Source organism: Tamandua tetradactyla, chromosome 4 (assembly GCF_023851605.1).
Source record: "Tamandua tetradactyla isolate mTamTet1 chromosome 4, mTamTet1.pri, whole genome shotgun sequence".
Taxonomy (NCBI): Eukaryota; Metazoa; Chordata; class Mammalia; order Pilosa; family Myrmecophagidae; genus Tamandua; species Tamandua tetradactyla.
In genome coordinates, this window is record NC_135330.1 from 177,348,077 (window position 1) to 177,374,957 (window position 26,881).

General features: G+C 34.8%; 1 protein-coding gene and 1 long non-coding RNA gene across 4 annotated transcripts in view; both read right to left on the bottom strand.

Moving 5' to 3' along the window:
• Positions 1-15,847, bottom strand: part of LOC143681544 (uncharacterized) — a 103,816-nt gene extending 87,969 nt beyond the window's left edge. Inside the window, exons 1-2 of the long non-coding RNA XR_013174728.1 lie at positions 11,868-15,847; positions 11,347-11,376 (exon numbers count right to left, since the gene is read on the bottom strand). This is a non-coding gene — a long non-coding RNA (uncharacterized LOC143681544). The remainder of the gene's footprint in view (positions 1-11,346; positions 11,377-11,867) is intronic.
• NALF1 (NALCN channel auxiliary factor 1) overlaps positions 1-26,881 on the bottom strand; it is a 636,618-nt gene that overhangs the window by 595,805 nt on the left and 13,932 nt on the right. The window lies entirely within an intron of this gene.

Below are 26,881 nucleotides of genomic sequence, written 5' to 3' on the forward strand. Positions count from 1 at the left end.
AAAGCCAAAACCACCAGGAAGAACCAGAAGCTGGAAGTCAACAGAACTCAGAAGAGAAAGGAGAGGATATCACTGGGTGACAGGAAAACCAAGGAATCCAAGGACTGCCAGCCAGCGAGAATGCTACCGATTGTGAGAGGAAGCAAGCTTTCTAGTCTCTGAAACCATGAATCAACAAATTGCTGTTGATATAACAACCTATTGTGAAGTACGTATCTTAGCAGATCTGGAAACAAAGACATTCGTATAAATCCATTTATTTACAACTACTAAATAAATGTAAATACTCCTAAATTCCAGGCACTACATTCAATGTTGAGCATAATCTGAAACTGCCTTAGAATTTATTAAATCAGGTACCTATAACTACAAATAGTGCACTATATCTGATTTGACCAATCAAGTCAAATATTATTTGGCTCATCTTAGAAATTTAAAAATAAATACGTGTTTAATACTTATTCAAGGATTAAAGTATTTTCCTAATGATGAAGAGCTACCTCCAGCAGTCTTCTTAACTGGCTTTCTAGACCTACTTTGCTTTTTTTTTTTCCTTTTGTACTCTCCTTTGTTTTTCATCTATCTTAGGTTTTTTTCTGAGATAAAGGATCATAAGGATTTCATGAGAAGACTTTCCTTTAGAATTATTCCACTCCCAGTAATCCAGTGATAACTTCTTTGGCAGAACCATTGGATATGCTGCAGAATCAATGAGAAAAGACCTATTCCTACGAGATAAACTCAGCTTCATCCTCACAAGAATCCAACTGCAGAGCCTACCTCCCCAGGTCAGCAAGCATTATGCCACTTCAGGCCAATTCATTCCATTGGCTTTTAATTAACTACCACCCACATTTCTCATTTGTCAATGTAAGCTTTGCCCTGAAAATCAATACTCTAATTTTATTCACTAAACATGTTTTAAAAACATTCTGATTGTAAACACTTTGCTTTATTTTGCAAAAACTCATATAATAGGATAAATCAAATGGTTTTCTCTTTGGTATTATTTAACTGAACTATAAAAAATAATAGCAATAATATCATCACTGGTTATAATTTTAAGAAAATTGGCATTGAATAAATTTTGGAAAAGAAATAAAATTTTGCTGTTTAGCACAAAAAAAGAAAAGATAAAATCTTCTGGAAATATGTAAACTCATATTTTTATAAAAAAAAAATCTGCAGCAGAAGGCAATAGGAAGTGTTTTGTCTCTCAGTCAGAATCTACTTAATGCCGTTTAGCCTGCCATACCAATGTGTATTCATATCACTAGATGCTCAGCACGTGATGGAGCTCACACAGTGTCCAAGCAAACCAAAGTGATCTTTGAATCAGATTTTCATTTGGGCAATTTTTTACTTTGTCTTAAAATATTGATAGCAATTTTATTAAACTACACAATCTTATCTTTCTTTTCGTAAAGGTTTTTACGAGTCATTACAATTAAGGCTCACCTTTGTACCTATTCACTCCAAATTTTTGCTCTTATTGTATGGCCCATATTCATTTTATTGCTTGTGATTCTAAACTGTAGTAACTGCAGATCGCACAATTGAAAAGGCAGCCGATCTTACACTCTATAGCAAATGCATTCACATATATTAGTTTGTGAAAAACATTTTTCTATAACCCATTTTATTCAATTTGATTAAATCAAATCACTCAACAGGTAAAGTGGTTTTTGAGAGTTTCACCAGATTTCTTTTTCTCCCAAAGGGAGGAACACTGAAAGGAAATTCAGAATAAATATTGAATAACATTATATTTAATCAGAATATGGTGCTTGTGTGTGTATAGATGTGCATATTTCCTCTAACAACAAACAAGATTTCCATTTCAGCCACAATAGATGGCAATGCAACAACCCTTTTCACAGAAGATTTATTTCTGCTTGCAGAAGCAGATGAAAGAAAAATGAGTTAACAAATGGCCACATATTCAAAAACTGTAGAAGACATATGAATTCATACTTTCACTTGATAACTACAACTAAATCAGTGTGAATAGGGGTGTGGTTTCAGATCAGTTTGGAGGAACAGAACTGATGTCACTATTTTGGTTGAGTATGCCATTACCTGATAAGGACATTTCTCTAAGCAGTTAGATTATATGCATTTTTTTTCTGTCCCAAGTAGCATCACAATCCATCCCCATTGTCAAAACTTAGGAGAACTTTCAAACATGGCTGGATCATAAAAATGCCCACTCATTTTCTGCAGAAAAGACTGTTGTCCAAATAAATTTTAAAAATGGAAAGTGTATCTGAATGTAAGGCGTATGTTTCAAGATCACAGATAAAAACATGACAATCTCAGAGGAACCAGATAAGATGAAATTTTGTAATTATTTGAATAGTAAGAATTTCTGAAGTGCTCAAATCAATGGTATCTTAGCCCAGTGTTTAAGGTGACATGGTGGTTTTAAGCTGTATGTAACCTAGAAAAACACATTCCATTCTTAAGGATACAAACCCTTTGGTAAGTAGGACCTTTTGATGAGGTTATCTCACTTAAGGTTGTGTCCCAGTCTAATCAGGATGGGTCTTAATCCTGTAACTGGAATGAAATGTACGTGGAATGAAATACAGACAGAATGAAAGCCAAGGAAACAAGAGCTGAAATTCAACAGAAGAAGGAAGAGGTTGCCACATGCATTACCAGGTGGCAGAGAAGCCAAGGACCGAGGAGTGCCGGCATCCATCCCAGAACACCCGTCTTCAGGAAGAAAACATCGCCTTGATGACACTAATGACACCTTAGTTTTGACTTTGCTTTAGCCTCAAAACCATGAGCAAATAAATTTCCACTGTCTAACCCAACTTATTGCATGGTACTTGCTTTGGCAGACTAGAAACTAAAACAGGTAAGTTTGAAAGTCTTTATTGAATTCTCCAAAACACAGCAAATACCACGAGCATTTCTAAATTTAAAGTATTTATATGTATTAAATGTAAAGAAAGAAAGACCTTAGGAGGATGTCAGAATGACATGGAGGTAAAATAAATATACCACAACATGCAAATTCCCTATTTGCCTCATACTGCATCTAGGAAATATCAATGCAAAGCAGTCAGGAATATGCTTCTAATAGCTTTGCTTAATCACAGACTGCCTCTTATAACATACATTACTTTTACCATAAAGACCAACTTCAGAAATTCTCTAGAACAAAAATAATTGTTAAAATAATCCATGCCCACAATAGAAAGGAAATAACTTTTAGAACCCAAGTTATTTATTTACTTTGCAGTGGTTGTATAAGATGAGGTTTTCAAATTCTTTCTAAAGTATTGATATTTAATGGTTCATATTACGAAAAGAACCTCCTTCTGCATTTAGATATTGGAATATTAATTATAATAAAATTTAAAACAACTGCATTAATTGTACACCAGATAGTATTGGGGCTTCAGAATAAATGATGAAGTTAAGAGTTTAGCCAGGTTTGAATATTTTCTAAGCAGAAAAATACTAATTATACCATGTGTTTCTCCCTATCAGGGAAGATTCCATTTATACACTTCCTGATATCACTAACTATATTCGTAAATTTTGTATTGTAATAGAAAAGTACATTGGGTTAAAAATATAAATAATTTCTTTATACAATTATTATAATTATCATCTATTTCAGAGACACTATATAGGTTTCAATTCATTAATAGTGTCACTATGTTAAGAAAGACACTGAAGTGAGATTCAGACTTAACGGGAAGGATCAACACGATAGTTTCCCAACATTTGCCAACCCTAGCCCACAAAGGACTTCATTTAGGTGAATGGTTTCAAGAATGTCAACATTACCCTCAGAATCCCTCCATCAGATAAACAGGAAAATTAGATGCAGATTTGGCTCACCTCTCTATGGTACATTTCCCTTTCTACTTCCTCTTATTGTATATTCAAAGCAGTCTGACTCCAGGTATGGTCTGTATGATGGGTAATTTACACTGCTCAGACCAAATTATCTATCTTTCAAAGACCAAAAATGTGTGCATTTTTTTTTTCCTTTCAAAATCCTCTTAATTTCAGTACACAAACAACAATACCAAACATGCTGGCCAGTTCTTTAAACTTCATGCAGTATTGCTAGGTGGGACCTTTCTGATTGTTCCCATGGAGATCTGACCCATCCAACTGTGGGTGGTGACTTTTGATTAGATGGTTTCCATGGAGATGTTTCTCCACCTGTTCAATGCAGGGTTGCTTACTGGAGCCCTTTAAGAGGGAATGATTTTTGTAAAAAGCTTTAGAGCCCATGCAGCCAGAGACCTTTGGAGATGAAGAAGGAAAACACCTCCAGGGGAGCTTCATGAAACAAGAAGCCTGGAGAGAAAGCTAGTAGATGTCACCATGTTCGCCATGTGACCCTGAAAGTCATCAGCCTTCTTGATCCAAGGTATCTTTCCCTGGATGCCTTCGATTGGACATTTCTATAGTGTTGCCTTAATTTGGACATTTTCATAGCCTTAGAACATGTAAACCTGCAATTTAATAAATTCCTCTTTTAAAAAGTCATTCCATTTCTGGTATAGAAAAAAAAAAAGTCATTCCATTTCTGGTATAGCACATTCTAGCTGCTTACAAACAGAACACCAAGCTAATTTACTGTTTATATGACATGGTGTGCTTTATTTTTTTCTTTCTTTGCTAGCTCTTTAACAACCCTATCTAAATTATTCTGCTTTTTCATTTCTCTGTGATCCTCAGAGTTTTATTTGCTTTTAAAAAACATCCTCTCTAAGCATTTTACATCATTTTCTGTGTCATATTAAAAAAAAAACACTTTTAAAAGTCTTCTATTGGCAGTATTGCATTCAAAAGGTCATGAGAAGAAATACTTCACTCATTCCCTTTACTGAAAAATCTATCATCACTGGTAATCAGGTCAAAGTTCCTTACTCTGAATTTTTAAATATAGTTTTCTTTCCTTTTTTTTTTTTTGCATGGGCAGGCCCTGGGAATTGAACCTGGGTCTCCGGCATGGCAGGCAAGAACTCTGCCTGCTGAGCCAGCATGGCCCACCTGATACATTTTTCTTAAGAAACCACCAGAAAAGTTCTGATCCATTTTCACATAGGATCAAAGTTCTAAGATAATCCTATATTATTGACTTTACTTGTATAAACATAGCCTTTAGAGCTGAGTGGACAACCATTTCTTCTTTTTTATATTCATTTTCAAATTCGTAGACCACAGCAGGGTTGGAGGTGGTTATGAATGTACATATCATGCATATCATGTCAGCCATACCTAGATTCAAGTTCCACCTCTATTACTAATTGATTGACTGGTTAATCTCCTTACATCTTAGTTTCCTTATCTGCAAAACGGGACTGAGAATCCATTCATCTCGGGACTATTTTAAGGGTAAAACTGGTTGTTACTGCTGTTGGCACTACGATTTCTGCACCCCTGCTAATGCTGCTAATCACACTGGACTGCAACAGATACATTCTCAGTCAAGGGCCTATTTCAATGAATAGGCATATAGTATATGGATAACCAATGAAGAGGATCAAATGTTGTCATCCCATCTCTCTCTTCTCAGGAATGGCGGTCCAGGGATGTTTCCTTCAATACTCTGTATTTTTAATTGCCCTCTTTTGGTGATTGTTCTTAACAATATTCAGTCTGTTCAAATGAATTTTCATGTTTCCATAGGATTATGGTGATATTCTAAATCAGAATCTCTTCACACATTAAAACAACAATAAATGGATCAACAAAATATACAAAACGGAATCCATACATAAAACATAAAACTTAGCCGGGACCTAGAGAAAGATAGACACTTTAATTCGTATGTAATTGGGGAGGTGCCCAGCCAGGAAGGGAGTCTATATGGAAAACAAAGCGCTTTGGCACAGCATTCCCTGAGAAGTGGGTCCTAAACTGAGTGGGAACACTGAGAACAAGTCTAAGTCATGGAACAGGGCGCTGGCAACCAATCACCAGGAAGGGGCTGGAGAATGTCAGGAACAGAAGTGACAGTTTTGGGAAGGCAGGGCTTCTGTGTGTGAGTGGTGGGACGGGGGTGTGGGATGAGGAGGGCAGAAGAGACATTTCCAGAAAATGTATTGGTGGAAGAGAAAGTATAAAGGAATGCTGGGAAAATTAAAAGTAGTAAAGAAAATTGAACATTCAGAAGATGCAAAAATCTCTATCGGCTTTAAAGGATGTCATCTATTAAAGAAACGATGCTTCACAGTACCAACATGAGAGGGTGAAGCTCAACTATGAAATCCAAGTGAGCTAATCAAAGCCCCCACCCCAGCTCTTACTGCCCCTCTCCCCAAAATACGACACTTCAAAGGGAATGAAAGAGAGCTGGTAACATCGATACAGCTATATACCTACCAAAAACATACAAATCAAAACCTTTCAGGTGATGAAAATTCTCATGGGCAGGGAGAAGTTGAGGGGCTTGCTGGAGAAGGAGAAGAAACACAAGACTCCAAACTGAAGTAAATAATCTCTCACATACCTCCAAAATAAGCAAACGGAAACTCCCCAAGCATCTCCCAACCAGCTATCTATAGAGCAGAACTGCTCCCTTGATGAATCCATGGCCCTTGTTTCGGCATGTCCTCTCTTCCCACTGACTCCTCAACCATTGTCAATGGGCTGCACTCCAAGAAACTGTACCTCTGGAGGTTTATAAAGATTGCCTTCTCATTTCTTATCTAACCCTACCTCTCAGCAGAACTTTAAATTTAACTACTCTAGCCTATTTGTATTACTCATCTTCTGTGGTTTCCATGACATTGTCTCCTACTTTCTTTGTCTTTGACTCATTCCATTTTATGAACTTTTCTTTTTTTCATCTTTCCTTTCTCTTGAATGGTATTTCCACCCAAATTTTGTCCTTGCCTCCTTTCTCTTTTTCAGTCAAATACTCTCCCAAAATGATCCTATCCTTTCCCATGGATTTAATTATCTTTTGGAGTGCAGGTCTCCAAAGCGATACACAAGCAACCCAGTGTCTGGGCCAGGTTATTCATTGAGGTACTGGAAGAAAATTTTGGAACGTCTATTTATACTTTTCTGTTATGATGTGGATAAAATCAGCTATATTAAATTTAACTTCTGGATTAAAATGGGTGCCTACACTCTGTCCTTATTTCAGGTTACCACTCACCTAGGCACATGAGGTTCCTGAGGAAACGGGAATGTCCCACAGGATGAATGGTTTGACAGTGTTGACCATCTTCAAGCACTATGAATTACAGAATATAATTATAACCAAATCCTAAAAGATCCTGGTAAGGAAACAGAGATTAAAGATAGTCTTGAAAATAGAAACTCAAGCAAATGACCAGAAAATAGGAAAGTTGATACATGTCCTCCTCTGAATAAAATTGTTCTTCATCCACAGTTCAAGATTAAAAAAAGACAATCCATTCAGATCTGACAAGGGAAAGCTCAAAACATTCAAATTATCAAGACTATCTGAATTCTCAATTTCATTGACAATTATCAACAACAGCAAACCTCGCCTTAAATGTCCCGAATATATTCTTGAAGAAAAATGTAATCAGTGCAGTTAGCAGGATTTCTAAAAATTAAGCCTCGGGCGGGCCATGGTGGTTCAGCAGGCAGAGTTCTTGCCTGCCATGCTGGAGACATGGGTTCGATTCCTGGTGCCTGCCCATACAAAAATAAATAAATAAATAAGCCTCACAATTTAATAAATATAGACAATTATTCATCACATAAATAAATTATATATTTAAAAATAACAGTGATTTATAATAATTTGGAAAGCAATTGAAAGTGACCATGACAAAATATTGTGCCCTGAAGAGACTTTTAGTTTTTCTCAGGCCAAAGTACTTAAAAACATTGTCAATTTCAAAGGTTCAAAGGTGAATAAAGAGTTTTGACATTTTTTTTTTAGAAAAAAAAGGCACAATCCAAATTTTCTGACATTGTTGTGATTCCATAGGATATCAGTAGAAAATCTATGACGAGTTTGAAGATTTATTTACTTAACTGCAATTTCAAGAAGGTGGTTCTTTAATGATGAATGAGAAAATACAGTAACTGATTTATGCTTTAGAGAAAGTATTTTGAAAAAATGATGTTTAGAAATATTTGCAGCAATTGGACTTTGTCACTGAAAACAATGTAAGGTACCATACATCTCTGCCCAGACACAGAAGATTCTAATACGTTTCAAAATACTCCAAAGAAATTAAATCTGGCTTCAATCCTAAATCCATCTGACAACAATGCACTCTTTTCTTTTAGTGTGCAAGTAAATTAAACTAACTTTAAAGAAGATAGGAGCTCAATAGCTACATTTCTATAGTTTGAGGTAAACATTTGCAAAATTGGTGGATAGATTTAAAAATGAATCTAATGTTTTAATAAATAAAGCCCATTATGCTCTTCTTCTATTTGGAACTACATATTTGTGGTAACTTTTCAACTATGACAGTCAATATTAAAACCAAAAATTTTGACATGAACTGAACTTAGGTTTTTCAAGAGCTTTTATCACTACATAGTAAATAAAGATTTTCAAAATTGTGATGGAAACTCAATTCCATTATTCTCACTTACAGTTTAAAATTACCATTATTATTAATATATTTTTATAATATTTTTTCTGTTATTTAGAGAGAAACTAAGATATTCTTTATCATTAATAGACAAAACAAAATTATTTTAGAATATTTTACTTCACCCTTATCCCATTTTACATAAATATTGAAACATACATATAGATTAGTACCAGTGTATATAGTATAAAATATAATTGGAATATACATATTTGGGGGTGTATAGTGAAGATTTTCTTATCCCATTTGGTTCCCATGAGCATCTCAAATTGAACGTGTAAAATATTAAACTCCACACTATCTATCACCACTCAGTTTAAGCTCAAACCTGTCTTCCCTTCCTTATGGACTCCTCATTTGTCTGAATTGGAAAGCTGGGTGTCCTGCTTCGCCCTACCTTCTCCTTTCTCCTTAACCTCTATGGATTCTGTCCCTTTTAACTACTAAAAGCTTTTGGAATCTGTTTACTTCCCCCTGTCCTCTCTATCTCCCTCTAATTTGACCTTTGTCATCCATCGTCTGGCTTATTACAAGAGCCACCTAACTAATCTTCCTTCCTCCGGTATTGCTGTCTCCCACCCTTGTGTCAAGCTGCAGAGGAGTGATCTTTTCAAAACAGTCAAGTAACCATTTGATGACTCTTCTTGAAATCTTTCAATAGCTTCTCATTGCACTTAAATAAAACTCCTTAATGTTGCCAGCATGATGCCTGCAGGCCCCCGTAGCCCCTCCCCTACCCCCCCCCCCCCCCCGCTCAAATTCTACCATCTAATCAGTTAAGTTTTTTAGTCCTCAAATGGGCCATGCTCCTTCTAGTGTTTTGAACATATGCCCACTTTGCCTAACTCACATCCATCCTCCAGTTTAGTTCTCTGGGCAAATGTTACTTCCTTGGTGAGGTCCTTCTAGATGTGACCAGAGCATCCCATTCCTTCTGCTAAATTACTTGAAATGCTTCCAAAACAAGAACTAGGTCTGCTATCCAGTGAATAATTGGTGACCTACACACTGAATACTTAAATGAATATTACTGGTATCATTTTATAATCACTTCAAAGTAAGCTACCTGTGGTACACTGTGTTTTATAGTTGGGGGAAGTTTCACTTCCCCCTCCTTTTTACCTCTATTTATAGAATTTTTGTAAAACTATTCTCTTTAATGTTCTCATTACACGATTTCATCTAACTCTTAAAACTAATCATCTGCATTTAAATCTCCCTATCATCATGAAATATCAGATTCATTTTACTTTTTTATGTACCATATTTCACTTCATTTCTTCCTCATGATCAATGGTCAATGGCACTTTCTAAATCCTCTCAGATCAAAAGATATTAAAAATAAGAAATTTGACGAATCACTGGAAGACCGGATGATTTAATAATGAGTCAAAGGTTCTCAACCAATTAATGAAAAATGTTAAAACAAAAATCAAGATTTCTGACCCTCTATTAGTAATGCCACTATAATGCTTCCCACGAAAAGGTATTGTTTCATGGCATCATTTTACTTCCTTCTTCTAAAAAATGTTTTATTTTCAGTATTTTGCACAGTTAAAATATGATTTTTAAAATTTTAATAATGCCATTGACCAACGGATCATTTAATTATCATACTTCTGATGAAAAAAACTTCAGTTCTAATACTAACTTAGGCAATTTTTGCTTTATCTTTGAGTCACTGAAAATGAGGCTGAATATTTTGCATATTTTTTTTCAATAAAATCAAGCCCTCACATTGATGTCAAGATTGTGGGGGAAAAAATATATAATGAATCATGCTCTTACCTATCAACCAAGCTGTGAGATAGTAGTCATCAGGGTACTAGTCCAACAATGTCGGCAATTAATGATGCAATAACTGGGTAAACAATTAGCTAGCATAATTAAAAAGATTCTGAATCTCATATTTAAATGTTACCCCAGACGGCTGGATTGCTTGCCTGGAGAGAAGCTCCACTCTCCAATTTCTGATAAAATAAATGAAATCATTTTTCATTTATCCCCTATTTGGATGATCAAGATAACTCTCTCAGGAACATATACATTAAGACATTTCAACTCTGCTAAGGTATGGTATGTGAATTTTGAAAATTCTGTCAAAACATTATTCATCTGTAACATTACATTACTAACTGTGGGATGATAATTTCCTGTATAACGAATCACTCAGAAAGGTTCCTAAGGAAACGAAGCATGAACACCAAACTAATTCTAGGTTTAATATGACAGTAAATGGCACAGGGGAAGAAAGGGGAGATAATTTATAGGATTCATACTATAAATGATAGCCTTTAAAGACTGATTTTGGAACAACTCAGCAGTTACATATATTTCAGTGTCTCCTTTTTTCTTTTCTTTCTTTCATAGAAATACATGATCACAGACCATCCATGATGCCTGATAAAGAGTTAATTATATATATTGTTTGCAAGTAGCATATTGACTTACAAGATGATTGTCATGAAATATTGTTAGATTAAAAAACTGGAGCTCCCCAAAACACATAAATGCATGAGTCCACACTTAAAATGTCACATAGAAACACTGATATATTCTTACCAATACAGAAAATGGTAACCCTCAAAATTCCTTACCCAAGTTATTTATATTTCCCCTTTCAGTGGTGGAATCACAGACTAAGCTTTGCATTCTCCACGGCCCTATAACTTTCCTCACTGTAAAAACTCTTAACAGACATGTGTAGCTCATCTCAGTTAATAAAAAGAGCCATTTTGTCCGCCAACCCGCTCCCCCCAAAATTGGAGGACTATACCTGACTTTGAGGCTCCACTCCACTCTGGCCCTGAGAACGAAGGAATTAGAAACTTTGTCACTTAAGTATTTTGTGACACCGTTTCAGGCACAGAAAGCAGGAAGGTGTGTAGCTATGCCCATTTAATCAACCTGAGAAACAAGCAAAAGACTGGCAGGCAAACCAGAAACTCAACCTAACTGGTTTTGAACTGTTTTGAAGTATATAAATAATAGTATATGCCAGGGAGTAATGGCATAAGATATGTGAAATTGCAATAATATGCAAAAGAAGTAGCATTCAATCGTGCGTCCTTTAAAATATTTTCTGCTGTAATTTCCATTTTAAGGATAAAGATGTTAGAGAAGGTAATAATCTTCCCCACAGTCTAGAAAATCATGAAGAACTAGCAAATCCCAACTATTTTCATATAAAAAGTACAGAAGAAAATCAGGATTCGATGATATTCTGAATTAAAATACAACTATATTTAAAGGAAAGTGAGTATTTAATAGCATTTTTCTAGCAGCAGAAGTTCTGACCTGGGTCCTTGAATGCTCATTAGTTAAGTAACTTCAGACAAGCTGGTCTACACGGATTGAAGAAACAATATACGTGAAAAGCTTTGTAAATTGTAAAGCACCCTATGAATGTTACTAACAGGGAATGTTACTCACAATCTCTTTTATGACTTCATCAACCTCAATAAGCAGATGATATGTGGGATCACCAGGGTGGGGAAAAGGGTAAGACTAAAAGAGCAAACAATCTCAAAAGCTTCAAGTTCTGACTTACTGAAAGGAAAATACATCAGCACACTGATGACTCTTTGTAGCAATAAAGGCTTTTTCACTACTTTTTTTTTCCATTTCCTGCCATCTTTAATGATTCTTCATCACCTACTTGTCTCCCACCATCGAATGCACCTCCACAAAACCTGTCAAGCATGGACCTTTTAGAGGGTTTTGAGATGAATTGTTTAAGTGCAGAAGATGTTAGAGAATGGGTCCTGAAAATAGTGGGAAGATGCTGATAACTCAAAGAACTGTCAAAGCTTGAGTGGCACAAATGACCTGAAATCATTTGAGAAGATTTGTGGGTCCCTGAATGCCTACCAGCTGTAGAGACTCACCCAGGTATCGGTGTGTCATCTGCTTCATCTACTCAGTAGCACTGCACATGGAGTCAGTGTTTAAGAAAGGACATTTGATGTGGATGATGCATAGAAATGATACTCTGCCAGTATTTTCTTGAAAAAAGATGGTCTGAAATGTCCAAGGTAGTTTCATGGAGTTTCTCTATAGGAATGTAATCATTACTGACTTAGAAGGAAGTCTCCATCACTAGGTCAAACTGAATTTTTCCCAAAACTCAGGCTAGACTCATGACGTTTCAAAAATGTGCAGTGGTTTGATTTTATATTTGGTGCTCAGAATGTGAACAGAAGTGGCCATGATTTCTGTGTAGATTGAACTTCCAAATGCTAGACGCATGGTAAACTGAGCACAGGAAATCCTTGTGAAAGAGCAGGGTTCAGAAAAAGCCTGTATTTGGTCCTTTGTTCACATCTATTAATAAGCCTTGCAGGCATGCCAAAAATCTTTGCTACTCTGAATGCAACCCGAAATCCAGCATCAGCAACACCAGTATCACCAGGGACCTTGTTAGAAACACACTGTCAGACACTAGCCCATTCCTACCAAATCAGAAGCTGCACTTGAGCAAGTATGAGAAGCATTGCTATGGATTGCTTTTTTCTTAGCAGCAAAGTAGAATAAAGATAATGTTTTGTTTTTCTCTTCAGCTCCAACATTTTTTTTTCTGTAATTGCTTACACTGTGTAAAGCATCCTACATTTGGAAATCAATTTGCTTTTCCTTTTCAAAGGGGGTTCGGGGACACATTCTTAAAGGCATTTCAAATTGTGTTGCATGTAACAGCTAATTGGTGGAAAGCATGTTTGCATGAATATGCATCCAAGCTGTATCATTAAGGAGACCTTAGCAGAAACAATGGAGACAGCAACCATTTAAAAAGTGCTTTAAGGATCTGATGTATTCAAGCTTTCATTTAAATTCATGCCAAACACACCTCCACTTTAGTCTCTCCCCCTTGTGATCTCATTTGGCTTGAAACATAAATGCTGTTAGAGGTTTCATTTATTCCTGAGCAGGTGGGAGGATGACACAGAGTTCTTCAATCGCTGATCTGCAAGGAGTTTGGGGATATGAGTATGGAAGACATTATTCGAAAACAAATCCTCTTCTGTCACATTTTATTTGTGAGTAATTACTGTGTTCTAGCCAGAGAAGGATTAACAGCACCGCCTTGTAGTAAGGGAGAGTGCGTGCAGGAGGCTTCCACCACACCAGCCTGCAGGTGGCTTACTTTTTGCTGCAAAATGCAGATTCCAATTCTGGGTTTGATTCTTGGCCTTGCCTTGTCAGAGTGGAGAATAATAATGACCTCTACCGTCCTCATGGGAGAAAAATACTTGATTTGGATGAGATTAGAGGTTAAGGAAAGGGGATGATATTTACTTGGCCAAGCTGGTTTCATGCTTAGAACAGTCCTTAGGCGAGAGAAATGAAAGAAATCTTCATGCTATCATTCTGATCACCTTGCATAAAACCTAGGGTGTATTCAAATGCTGTCCTAACGCCTCTTGTTTCTCCTTATTCCAATCTATCTTCCAGACCCCAATCTCTTTCAGCTACCCCAAATACCTGATTCCTCATCTGATATGCTTCCCCTTCCATTTTATATTGTGTATCATTTTACATATGGAAAAACTCTAAATTCCAACTTCTCATCAAACGATGTCTACTATAAAAGTTATAGGTATTTGCAGAGTTTACAAGATGCCAGGAACCAAACAAGCACTTTCCATATATTAACTCAACTGACCCTTTGAGGATGGTGCTGTTATTGTCCTCGTTTTACCTACAAAGAAACTAAAATAGGGAAAGTTTAAGTAACTTGCTCAAGATCTCAGCTAGAAAGCCTCAGAGCTGGCTTCCCCAATCCAGCGTATTCTAATGTTCATAGAATAAAGAATGTGTGTAAGAAACAAATCCCTTTAATATTATTTAAATTTTAGATAAGGATTCTTCATGACCATAAGTAATTTTGAAGTGGAGGAATAATTTTGAAGACAAGGAATAATGTGGAAAAAGTAAATTAAAATGATAAATGGCCATTATTTTTGTCGTTCTACTTGTTACTTCAATACTATCATGTGGGAAATCTGTACTACTGAAGTGGTATAGTATGTCATATTCAATTTTCATTTAAAATTAGACCACCTGTCCTATAAAATACAAACCCAGACACAGACCCAGAAAGTCTTTTTCTCTCAATATATAGATATATAATGGAATTCCTATGTCCTTACAATCTGTGACTCCTTTGTGCAGATGAAGTGAGATCTACAAATTGATACTATAAATATCCTAAGCTCTAAATATAAAGAAACTAAATGAATCGCCACAGTTGAAAAACTTCTTTAGCAATTTCACTGCCATATATATTTTCAGTCATTTATTCACACAGTCACGTATTCATTCCTTGGTTAATAGCAGCCCCCTTGTACTTAGGTCTACGCATGTAACAAACAGAACAGAAACAGGAATCCAATCTTTAAGTTATAAACTCCAGGAGAATCAGGCTTCTTGGGGGTAGGAATAAATCAGAGTCATATTAAGCTACATATAACAGTAAAATGCCAAATAATAGCAGATTAAAACAGTTTATCTCACAAGTGAAAAAAAAGAAAGAAAGAAAAAGTTTGGCACTAAGTGGTCCCTAATGGTTTAGTGGTGCCTGATGGTTTCAGGTTTCCAGGTGTTGAAGGGATATCCTTAGGATATGCCTTTTATCTTCAAGGCCCATGATGTTTGCTGGAGCTCCTGACCAGCATACCTGCATTTCAGGTACCAAAATGGAGACAGAAAAACAAAGAGAAAAAGGAATGCCCCTTCCCCCTTAGAAGGACTTCAGTGAAGGACTACACTAAATTTCTGCATACGTTTTATTGGCTAGTATTTGGTCGCATTGCCATATTACAGCTGCTAGTGAGTTCAGGACACTGGCATTCTGTTAGCAAACAGTAAAGAGAGAATGACTGTGGGGAAGCAATTATCATTCTCTAGCATGAAAAGACAAATTAATACATACAAAAATATCTGTTCAAGGTTTTCGCACATCAGGCATACTATTTGACCACTTGTCATTCCCCAATACTCTTCCTCTTTTGCAATATCTGAGTCTTTATTCTTGGTATGCTGTTTATCCAGAATGCCTTTTTCTTCCTCTGTATCTTAAAAGCTAACTCATTCTTATGGTTCAATGTAAAAGCTACTTCCTAAATAAAATTTTTTCTAATCCTCCCTGGTTGAACTTGTGATCCCACAGCATCCTGGTTTGGATTACAATTAGTTTTAAACAGCTCTGATTCTCCTGTTATGTTATAGGTGCTTGAGGACTGGAGTCATTGATACATTCATTCATTCATTCATTCATTCATTCATTCATTCATTCAACAACCATGAATTGAGTTACTATTGCAGGCACTTCCCCAATATTCATATATAGAAAATGCATAATAAATATTTTTTAAATTATTCAATTGCACTTAATTAAGCAGAATTAAGATAACATTTTAGCATCAGTTTAGGTTTTATATTCCAAGGAAGGGGGGGTGGGCTCAGATTACCAGGTATCCTCTAGGTTTGCATCTGTCAGGTGCCAAAACCCTATGCTTAGATCCAGAGGCTACAGTTGGAATGCATTACATCTTTGTTATGTGTGCCCTCCAGTTACCCTGCTATGATGGGGTAGGGTTCATGAAAGATGAAGGGAATCTTATAGCACTATTGATAACATTATGAAGTACTGTTCAGGGCTATTTATACCGAAATAGAAAAAAAATAATATTAAAATGCTTGGAGGAAAAAAGGGAAATCCTCAGCACTAAAATGATCTAAATGAGTATCATGGGTCATAAATGTTCTCTCTTTTACTAGTTTTTGGTGTTTCTCAGTGAAAATGACGTTGGGCTTTTATTGCCCATAAAAATCAGAAATGCAGACGAAAAGCTGAAATATCTGTTAAAAAAAAGCCCAAACAAGAAAAAAAAATTGTCTTTTTTGTTTTGTTTTGTTTAACTTTGTTTTGTTTGGTTATGTTTGTACATACCACATTTCATAAAGACTGTTTTTACATTGCCATGGGGAGAGCATATTGTTTAAGTTCTAGGAAAAAGTAGCCTGTATGCTTGCTTTACTTTTTATAATATTTTCAGGATTCTTGAAGAATCACTGAAATCCCAGATATTCTTGCAAAATAATGCTTTTCACAAGTCATATGCATGTATATATGAAGTTTTATCATTTCAGAAGTAGACAATGTAGGTAAAGAAATCAAATGATTGTTATATATTTCTTTATGCTTATCATTTTCTGAAAACTTTCCTATAGCGGTGAAATGTCATATTTGTTCCATATACATATGGTGATGTTTCAAAATATTTTCCTCCCATTTTGAAACACTTCACCAATTTTACTCTTCCTACATGTATAACAAGGAAAGGCAAAAAACACAAAAAAACTGATTTTTTTTAAATATTCATATATTATTGAGGTAACATGGCTCAAAATGAACATACCCATAGATATTGGAATTGAAAGAAACCTAATTTTTTTTCTATTTTAGCATTTCACTTGTATACAAATTTAGTACGCCTATTTTAGAACTAGAAAATCCTAACCGAGAGATTTAATGACCTGTGCAAACTACAGAGATAGTGTGTCTACTACAGAAATGTGTGTATATTGCCTTCTTAAAGTTCTTTAAGTGGTAGCAATTATTATGATGCGAAAATCATAATTGCTTTCAAATTTATAGTTAAAAAGTAAATTACTGGGCGGGCCGCGGTGGCTCAGCGGGCAAAGTGCTTGCCTGCTATGCCGGAGGACCTCGGTTCGATTCCCGGCCCCAGCCCATGTAACAAAAACGGAGAAACAGAATACAATAAAACAAGAAAATGTTTAAAAAAATGTTTCCCTTTCTTCCTTCCTTCCTTCCTTCTATCCTTCCTTCCTTCTCTCTGTCTTTCCTTTAAAAAAAAAAAAAAAAAAAAAAAGTAAATTACTTGCAAAAGTTAAAGGACAAATTTATACATACACCAACAAATAATAGTATTTGCTTAAAGGCTCTTTAGGGTTGTTTGATTTATTTTACAGTGTCTCTAATTGTACTGGACATGAATCCGTAACAATTCCTCTTTTAAAAACTATTTCATGGTTAAATGAGTTTGGAGATTCACAAAGTACATTGACATATGAAAGACTCTGAGTAGACCTACCATAAAGATTACAACTAACTTTTTTAAGTTAGTAATTCTCAGACATATTTAAACATAAAATCCTTTATTATCTTTCAACATGTCCTTTAACCTCTTAGTCAATCCCCAGCACCCTCTTTGGGAAAACATGACAACAATTTAATCCAATCTTGGCAAATTTTTGGGAAAAGAGACATCTGTTAGTGTGATATTTATGTCCCAGTTTTTTGTTTAAGTAATGCTAGGACACCTCCCAAGTCAGCGTTTGTGTGTTCTTTGCCATAGAAGCATTATCCAGATATTCCCCAAATCAAGGAATTGTTCAGGCTCCAACAGGTCTGATGCTTATTATCCAATTCACTGATACTTGCTGAGGTTTTAGAAATACAGTTATTCAAAAAACAGCATTCAGCAGACAATCAATAGTGACTGATGACTGGCTGCTGTGTTTAACATGCAGAGCACATTGCATTTGTCTAACATCTACTGTTAGGGTACTTACATTTTGCCACACACTCCTCTCTAGCTTTAATGGTCAGAACACATTTAATCTTCATAACAACTCCAGAAAGTAGGTGCTATTGTTTCCTTCATGTTACAGATAAAGAAATCGAGACAACAGTGAAGGAAATGACCTAAAGCCACACAGCTTGCAAACTGCCTAGCCGAATTTAGACAATCTGACCACAGAGCTCATGCACCTCTTAGGGAATCACCCATATGAGATATTCTATGACTGGAGTTGCTTAAAGCTCACCTAACCAAAAGCGTAGTCTACTCACTTTAGGCATGCAGTAGAATATTGGATCTTATAATATTGATCTTACAAATTTTGAAGCAAGCTAATTTGACTTTATCAAAGAACTAACAAACATCTGAGAGCTTCCTGTTTCTCAAGTTCACGTAGAGAAAAATGACTTTTTAGTAAGAGCTGGCAAACAGTGAATTTTCATTTCACCTCAACTTATTAATCATTAGCTGATTAAAGAGCATATATACCAGTATGTATATGACACTGCCATGGAGATCTAACAGCCATCCAGTCAACAAATATTTATGAAATTGCTATTATTCTCTAGAATCGTGCTATCTAATATGGTAGCCACCAGCTACATGTGTATATTTAAATAAAAATTTAAATTAATTAAAATTCAGTTCCTCAGTTTTACTAGCCACATTTCAAAGACTCAATAACCACATATAGCTAGTGGCTACTGAATTGGACAGCAAGGATAATAAGCATTTCTCATCTAAGTGACAGTTCTATTGAACAGCACTGTTCTTGAATACTATTAGGTGAAATATGACTAAGCACCTGCAATATTCTGTGAAAAATAAGGAACTGGTTGACTACACCGTAAAGAATTCCTGGTCTCTTTCATATAATTTATGAAAGGCTATTTTAGATGTACATAAACATACAATAATGTTTTAATATTAGAAAAGTGGGAATTTAATGAAGGTATTTAAATTATGAAATTTGGTCTGAAAATGAAAGCTTTGATATTTTTTTAAAAAATAGGCTTGCCATCCCACAGCCTAAAAGATATAGAATATTTTTTAAATGGATTAGTTGAAAACAAAAATGCCCAGAAACCAAAGTTGACAAGGGTAAACTTGGTATGCTTTAAAATAAATTACTAACTACAAATCTCATAGCTTATTAAATTTATTTTATCCACATTCTATGTGCAAGTTTCTATCTTAACTTTATTTACTTTTTATGCACAAACTTTATTCACTTTTAAACACAAACTTTCCAGTGAATTATTTTTGGCTAGATGAAAAAGACTATCTTTAAACATATCAATTATGAGTCAAAGTCAGAAAAATAAACCAGATGCATTTATGAAGGAGGTTGTATATATAACTTCATATAAATAACTATCTTTACAATTGACAACCAGTAAGCATGGCCAAATTTAGAAGGACTAGGTATGTTTTGTGCTTTCATAGGCTGACTCCGATATTTCTCGAGAACCGAGCTATTTGACAGTTGCAAATAAATACATGAGCATGTTAGGGAGAGGTCATATCTTGACTTGCATCACAGAAAATATGTCCCCATACCAAGTGCAGCATGTTGATTATGAGTGAGGGTCTGAAAGAAAACCAACTTTCTTAGAGCAGACTTGCATAAGTGAAACTTTATGGAACCGGCATAATAATTTCATGGTTTCAGAGCTCGTTCCTTAAATTACTCAGCACAGAGAATTTAGTCAAGCAACTGAGGCTTGAAAAAAAAAAATAGTCTGGATAATTATAACCTCATTTCAGAACGTGTTTGAGTTCCTGGCAAATAACAGACCGTGTACTTAGCATTTCTAAATTGTAGACATTTATATTAGTTAATTAAAAATAACACAATGAATGCATAAATGCCAGCGGTCTGCTAAAATAAAATAAGTTTGGGTCAAAGTTAGTCTTGTTTGTATGACTAGCTCAAAAACCACATACTTCTAGCTAAAAACATATCCCAATCTGTGTACGGGCACCACTTGTGAACTTTTCGGAATTTCACAATCTCAGGCCCTATCCCAGAACTAGACAATCAGGTTTGTCATTTTAGCAAGTTCCCCAAGTGGTTCAACTGGTAAAGATAAATGAATTTCACAGGTGAATGAATCTAATGAATCCAATGCCTTTTTGCAGCTTTATTTTCCATCAGATACATCTTAAAACTTCCAATGAGCACATGAAAGACCTCTTTGCTGCCTTCCCTGGGATAGAGGCCACACAACCAAAAATCAGTTAAGGCAAGAGGAGTGTGTAGAAATTAAGTCCAAAAATAAATTGAGAATAAACTTAACAACAATTTAAAGATATGTGGAGAAAAAGAAATTAGATAACTAATGTTCGAAAACCCTATTTTGTAAAGTAGACATTACCCTGAATATCAAATGCTATTTGAAATATTGTAAAAGTATGTTTCATTGGGTTATTTTCCACTCAACTACCAAAGCACCAAAACATAATTGGTCTTTACTTTCTGCATAATTAAATCTGATGTGAATTAGCTGCATAAAATAACAGACATAAAAACTCACACATCCAATTTTTAAAGGAACCTCTTTTTAAAAGGTTCTAAAATATATTACTAGAATAATGTTTTGATTTCAAATTCCTTTCTCTAACAGTTATGAATGGAAATATGAGCTCTTTGTTGAATGGCAAAATTTTAATAGCCACAAATAAAATAGATATTTAAAGAAAATCTAGTAGATCAATAACAGAATGAAACAGAATCAACCCAACAGAATTCTATGAATTAATCAAAGGGGGAAAAAACATAATAATAAGCATGAATTTTAACTGAAAAGCCAAGTCATTGAGCCAGAGACATTCTTTGTAGATGCTACTAAGAATTTGAAAAGTCATTATTATGTAGGTCATTCTTAAAATATACTTCAATGGAACTTTAAGGAATAAAATGTCTTGCCTTAGGATTCAATCTTACGAAAAGAATATTCAACAGCAACTAAAACTGAATTCAATATTCAGCAATTCTCACTGCAGACAAGTTCTTCACACTTCATCTTCTTTTCACTCATCACAAATCATTAAAATACCTTCAGTCCTTTATTAAAGCTAATCATAATACAGTAATTACATGAATCATGCTTTGATTTGAAGAATTCCTACAACTACTGATAGTTTGACAATGGAATGAATATACTTTCAAATGAAGAGATAGATTTGTTTAACTTCTTTTTTTCCTAATTCAAACACAATTATGACATTGGTGATCAGGCGTGACTTTATCTAAAAACCATCGAGAAGAGACCATTGCTCAATTGTCCTTGATTTCTTTGAGAATATAGCAAAGGGATGGGTATTTTGGAGTGTCAAAGGAGATTTGGGTACTCAATTTTTTTTATATATTTATGGAATTAAAATTGTATATTTTTCCAAATGAAAAATATTTCACAAAAAATTATGTACCAGATATAGTACAAGAATAAATAATACTGAAAGTCCTGTAGCTACTTTTATATAGCATATTAATTCTAAGTCAATAACTATACATAGGCAAAAATAATGACATACACATAAATTAACCGTCAGTTCAGAATTCCAGGAAGACACAATTCTATTTATGACAGGAGGGAAAAATCTAGAAACATTTTTTTTAATTCTTAATTTTGTCTGAATATAGCAGAGTTTTGTTAATCGCCTTGGACTGACCCAAATTAAGTGGGGATTACTGAAGAATCGCTACCCCTTTAGATACCAATATGATGCTATTTGATGGTGCATGCTCGGAATCATTTTTCAAGCAGTAATGTTGTACGTGTAGTGATCCATTTAAACTTACTAAACCAAACAGAAGATCCAGTCTGCACTGCGGAAAACAGCTACCTGCGAACAACAACATGGGAGCAAGCTGAAACAGGCAGGGCGGTGGTGAACCTTAACCCTACTTTGTTAGTCTAATTCACTAGGTCATTTCCTCCTTCTCCACACAGGACCACATCTTTCCTTTAATGAGTATTTATCTAGAAATTAGAGCATTATCCCCAAATTGTGTTTTCTATTCTCAATACCAAGCATTCTTTTACTCTCCATCTTTTTGGGTAATTTTACTTCATTGAATCATAGAAATGTAAAAAGGGGAAAACGCTTTTCAAATCTTGAGATTCGAAATCCTGTGCTTTTTAGGAGAAGACGTCAAAATGGTACTCCACATATAAGCACACTTTACCGCTCCCATTCCCTAGAAAGTTATACTCTGCTTTCTAACTACTGACCTTGCAAAATTACTGATGGAAAAGACCCACATTTAGCTATATCAATTTTATATCCTTGTAACACAGTCCAAAAGAAGTCCACTAATGCTGTATTCTTTGGAAACAGTTTTTATAAGAAAGTGGATCTTTAAACTTGAAAGATAATGATAGAATTTTATTTCATCCATAAATTTTTTAAAAGTGTACTTTGCTTCTAGGGAAAAAAAAAAACAGCACTGATCATAGGCAAAGCCATAAAATATGCAAATATATCTTCCCCAAACCCAGCTTCTCTGAACTTTATTTTTGTACTCCATGGTAGATTGTATCACAGCTCGCCAAACATTCTAGTTCTTTCCCTGCTCTGTTGAACACAGGAAAGCATTTATGACTTGTTTCAGTCAATGGAATGTATCTGCAAGTGTCACGTAGTGGTTTTGAACAGGACCTTTAGAGTCAGAGTATGGCACCTTGTCTCTTTTCCTTCTGTCCTGAAACTGGAAATGTTCTAGATAGAGATTTTCTGTCAGTGAATCCTGGAGTGAAAAAGTGGAACAAAGCCATGGAAAATCCACAATAGACATATAATGTCAGCAAGAAAGAAACTGTTACTTTGCTGTTGTAAGTCACTGAGGTAGGGGATAATCATTACTGCAGCAGAACCTGCCCTATCCTGATTGATACACACTTGATCTTTCGAGCTTGCCCCAACACTCCCATTCCAAACTCAGGGATATTCTTCCTCTCTCCTTAATAAAACTTTCGAGAATTTGGAAAGTGATTTTTTCTTAAAGTAAAATGTTTAGGCATGCAAAATTTGTACTTTAATAGAGGATCAAGGAATGAAGACAAAAGGTAACTGCTGGAAGAATTTCTCATAACCTAGAATTGGTGAAAAGAGATAATTCTGCTCATAGGCTCAGATGAAGTGAAGAAAGGAGGGAGTTTCCAGACCACTCTTCACAAAGACAGTTGCCCTAAAGTGCCTTCATGGTTTATTTCAAATATCATCACTGGAAACATTCTCGACAAATGCGATTTATATGGATGACTAAATAAGCATATGTGATTACTGTTTCAGTCTAAATAAGTCAACCTTACCATGGGGGTTATAAGTCACAATTTAGAAGTTATAGGTTCTAAAGATTCATTATTGACTCTGAAATACACTCTTAGGAAATGGACTGTATTCTACTTAAGCAATTATAGGGCACTTCTTAGCCTATAATTATAATAAATTTCTCATATTTAAAAAAAATATTTCAAGGTAAACTTTAGAATTTATTTTACACAAAAACAGTTTTGGAAGAAATAAGAAGGTTTGGAAATGATCATTTCCATTTTCATTAATTAATATTCATTTTCCCTGTATATATTTTGCCAATTAAAATGCTATTTCCTTAGTTCCTACAATTAAAAAATTTGTACTTAATAATACTAATAGTCTCCTACATTAATAATTAAATGATCATTAAATTTTTCTTCAGGTAGTGATAACTTAATATAAAGATAAACATATGTATTGCCTGAGTTGATATAAAAATATGTGAAACTTTCTCTGATTATATTAAGGATGATATAATTGATGAAACTTAAGAAGTAATGGATGTGTGAACAAACCCTAAGGTGGCTTCCTATCTTCTGGCATTCATGCTCTTTTGTAATCCCTTCTCCTTGAACATGATCAAGACCTTTGACTTGCTCCTAACCAGATAACACAGTAAAGGTGAGGGGATGCCACTTCTGTGATTACATTACACAAGACTGAAATATTGTTGTTGAAAGAGTTTCTCCCTTGCTGCTCTAAAGAAGCAAGCTGCCATGTTGCAAGCTATTCTAGGAAGGGCCATATGGCAAAGAACTAGGAACAGCCCCTGGCCAACAGCCAGTAAGAAACTGAGTCCCTCCGTCAAACAGCCTACAAGGAAATGAATTCTGCCAACAACCGCGTGAGCTTGTGTATTAGCTAGGGTGCTCTAGAGAAACAGAATCAGCAGGAAATATCTGTAGATAGAAAATTCATAAATGTGTCTCATGTAACTGTGGGAATGCAGAGTCCAAAATCCGCAGGGCAGGCTGTGAAGCTGACGACTCCAATGAAGGGTCTGCACGACCTCCACAGTAGAGGCTCGCTGGCGGAAACAGGAAGGAAGAGAGAGTGTCTCTTCTGAATCCTCCTTAAAAGCCTTCCAGTGATTAGATTAAGCATCATTTACTGCAGAAGACACTCCTCTTGGCTGATTGCATTTTTAATCATTTAAAAATGCAATCAGCCGTGGATGCAGCCTACGTGATCATGATTTAATTCTATGAAATGTCCTCATAGCAACAGACAGGCCAGCACTTGCCCAACCAGACAAATGGGCATCACCACCTGGCCAAGGTGACACATAACCTGGCCATGACAGCTTGGAATTTGTCTTTCCCTGGTAGAGCCTCAGATGAGATCCCTGCCTGGCTGACAAATTTACAGTAGCCTTGCTAAGTACTTAACTAAGACTAAGAGCCATAATTCTAAGCCTCAGAAACTGTGAGATAATGTATGTTATTTTAAGTCTGTAAATTTGTGGGTAATTTTTGACACAGCAATAGGTAACTATAGATAACTAATACAAAGGAATTCTCTACTTCTTTTTATAAAAAAAATAAACTTAAGCTGTCTCATGTTTATTCAAAATTTAAAAGAAAGTGACATAATATCATTATTTTTTTGAATTACCAGTAAAAAAAAAGGCTATCATTCTGTTAAATAAAAATTAGACTGAATTATTCTGAAAATTGATTGGTGATTTTCTTAATGACAACTGATGTTTGCCTCTTTATACTCTACACAAGGGTTAAATAAGGCTGCTTGCTCCTAATTAAAAGACACTTAAGTTTTCTTTTGTGATTTTCATAGATATTAGCCTTTAATTCTTCTCAAAATATTTAAAATAAATGGAAATTCTTTAGATGTGTAATAACTCTTTACAATGTGATGATCAAACAGGTGATAGCTTTAACACATACTGAAAAACAGTGACAATTTCGTGGCTAAGAGAGAACTCATAACTGCCCATTTGAAAATGCTTAATATTCTAAATGCATAGTAAGTGATTCAATTTCAAGAAAGCTATTTCAGTACGGATTCTTAATTAAAAGAAAAAAAAAGGTATTTCGACAGAGTTTCCCAGATGATATAGTTCTATTATTACTTTTTTAACTAAAAAAAATACCAGCAGATATGTTTTGATGCTTTAAGTTTTGGACAGTTGTTTTAAATTTCATTTACTTTGATACATATGGACACGTAGCTAAACATATTAATATAGCTCAAAGAAAAAATAAAAAATTATATCTCTCTTAAGTTCCCAGAAGATTATATTAGATCAATCCACATCATTGTCACAATTGAATGCACATTGCGTTTACCTGTTATATTATATACAACCTGATGATAGGTATTGGAACGTAACATCACATACCTCGTAATTCCTCAGATAATGAATTGTACACAACAGTTGATACATAAATAGTTGCTGCTGAAAGAATAAACTAACGGGGAGGGAAAAATGTCATAAAAACAACTTCAAGAAACTGCTTAGCATTGCTAACCAAAGAGGGAAATAATTCAATAAAATATATTGAGGCTACATAGGTTTCTTTTATTTAAGTTTTCATAGACATTCTAGAAAAGGTTCCTGAATGACCATTAGAGATTTTGTTTCTCTCTTGTTTTATTGGTAATACTCTAGCTCATTCCATAGTATGAAATAATTAGAGAATAATATCTGGAAAGTGATATTTTAAAACAAACACATGGGAGTAATTTAAATTTTTTGGAACTATCTTACCTGTACAAATTTCTCAGCTGATACAATAACCTTGCAGCTCTGGATATCTTTGGTAAATAATCTAAATAGTGTCTTTTATTAAAGAAAACAATAACCAGTTTTTACTCTAGGTGATTCGATTAATCAAATACAGTTGTTGTTATGCTGTCAGATATTCTCCATTGCCCTTATCTATTGAATGAAATCTTCCCTCTTTCAGTCTCTTCCTAATTCTGGTCCCCAACATGGTAAAGTTATCATTTTTTTCCAGTTTCCTAAAATTCATAAACTGATCAGAAGAACTAAGCAATGGGTGGTGATATATATTTTAAAGTCTTCTAAATTTGGAAATCAATGTTGTTTTTAAAATATTGCTTTTTTTTGGAAAGGCCCACAAATTATTAGCTAGTTCTTTCCTTAACTGGCCAGATTAAGAAAATACACATCCCAACTTCTAGTTATGGAGTAATTACACTGCTGTTTATTACTTTCAACCCATAATTACCCATAAAGATGAATATACAAATAAAATAATGTTTCATTCCCCATACAAAAAGCTCCATTGTTCAACAACAAAGACATCGCATACCATATTTTATAAATTTGGTATTTTGAGTTACATAAGATAAGGATAACTGCATTTAAAAAGAGAAACAACGAACTTTTCATAAGCA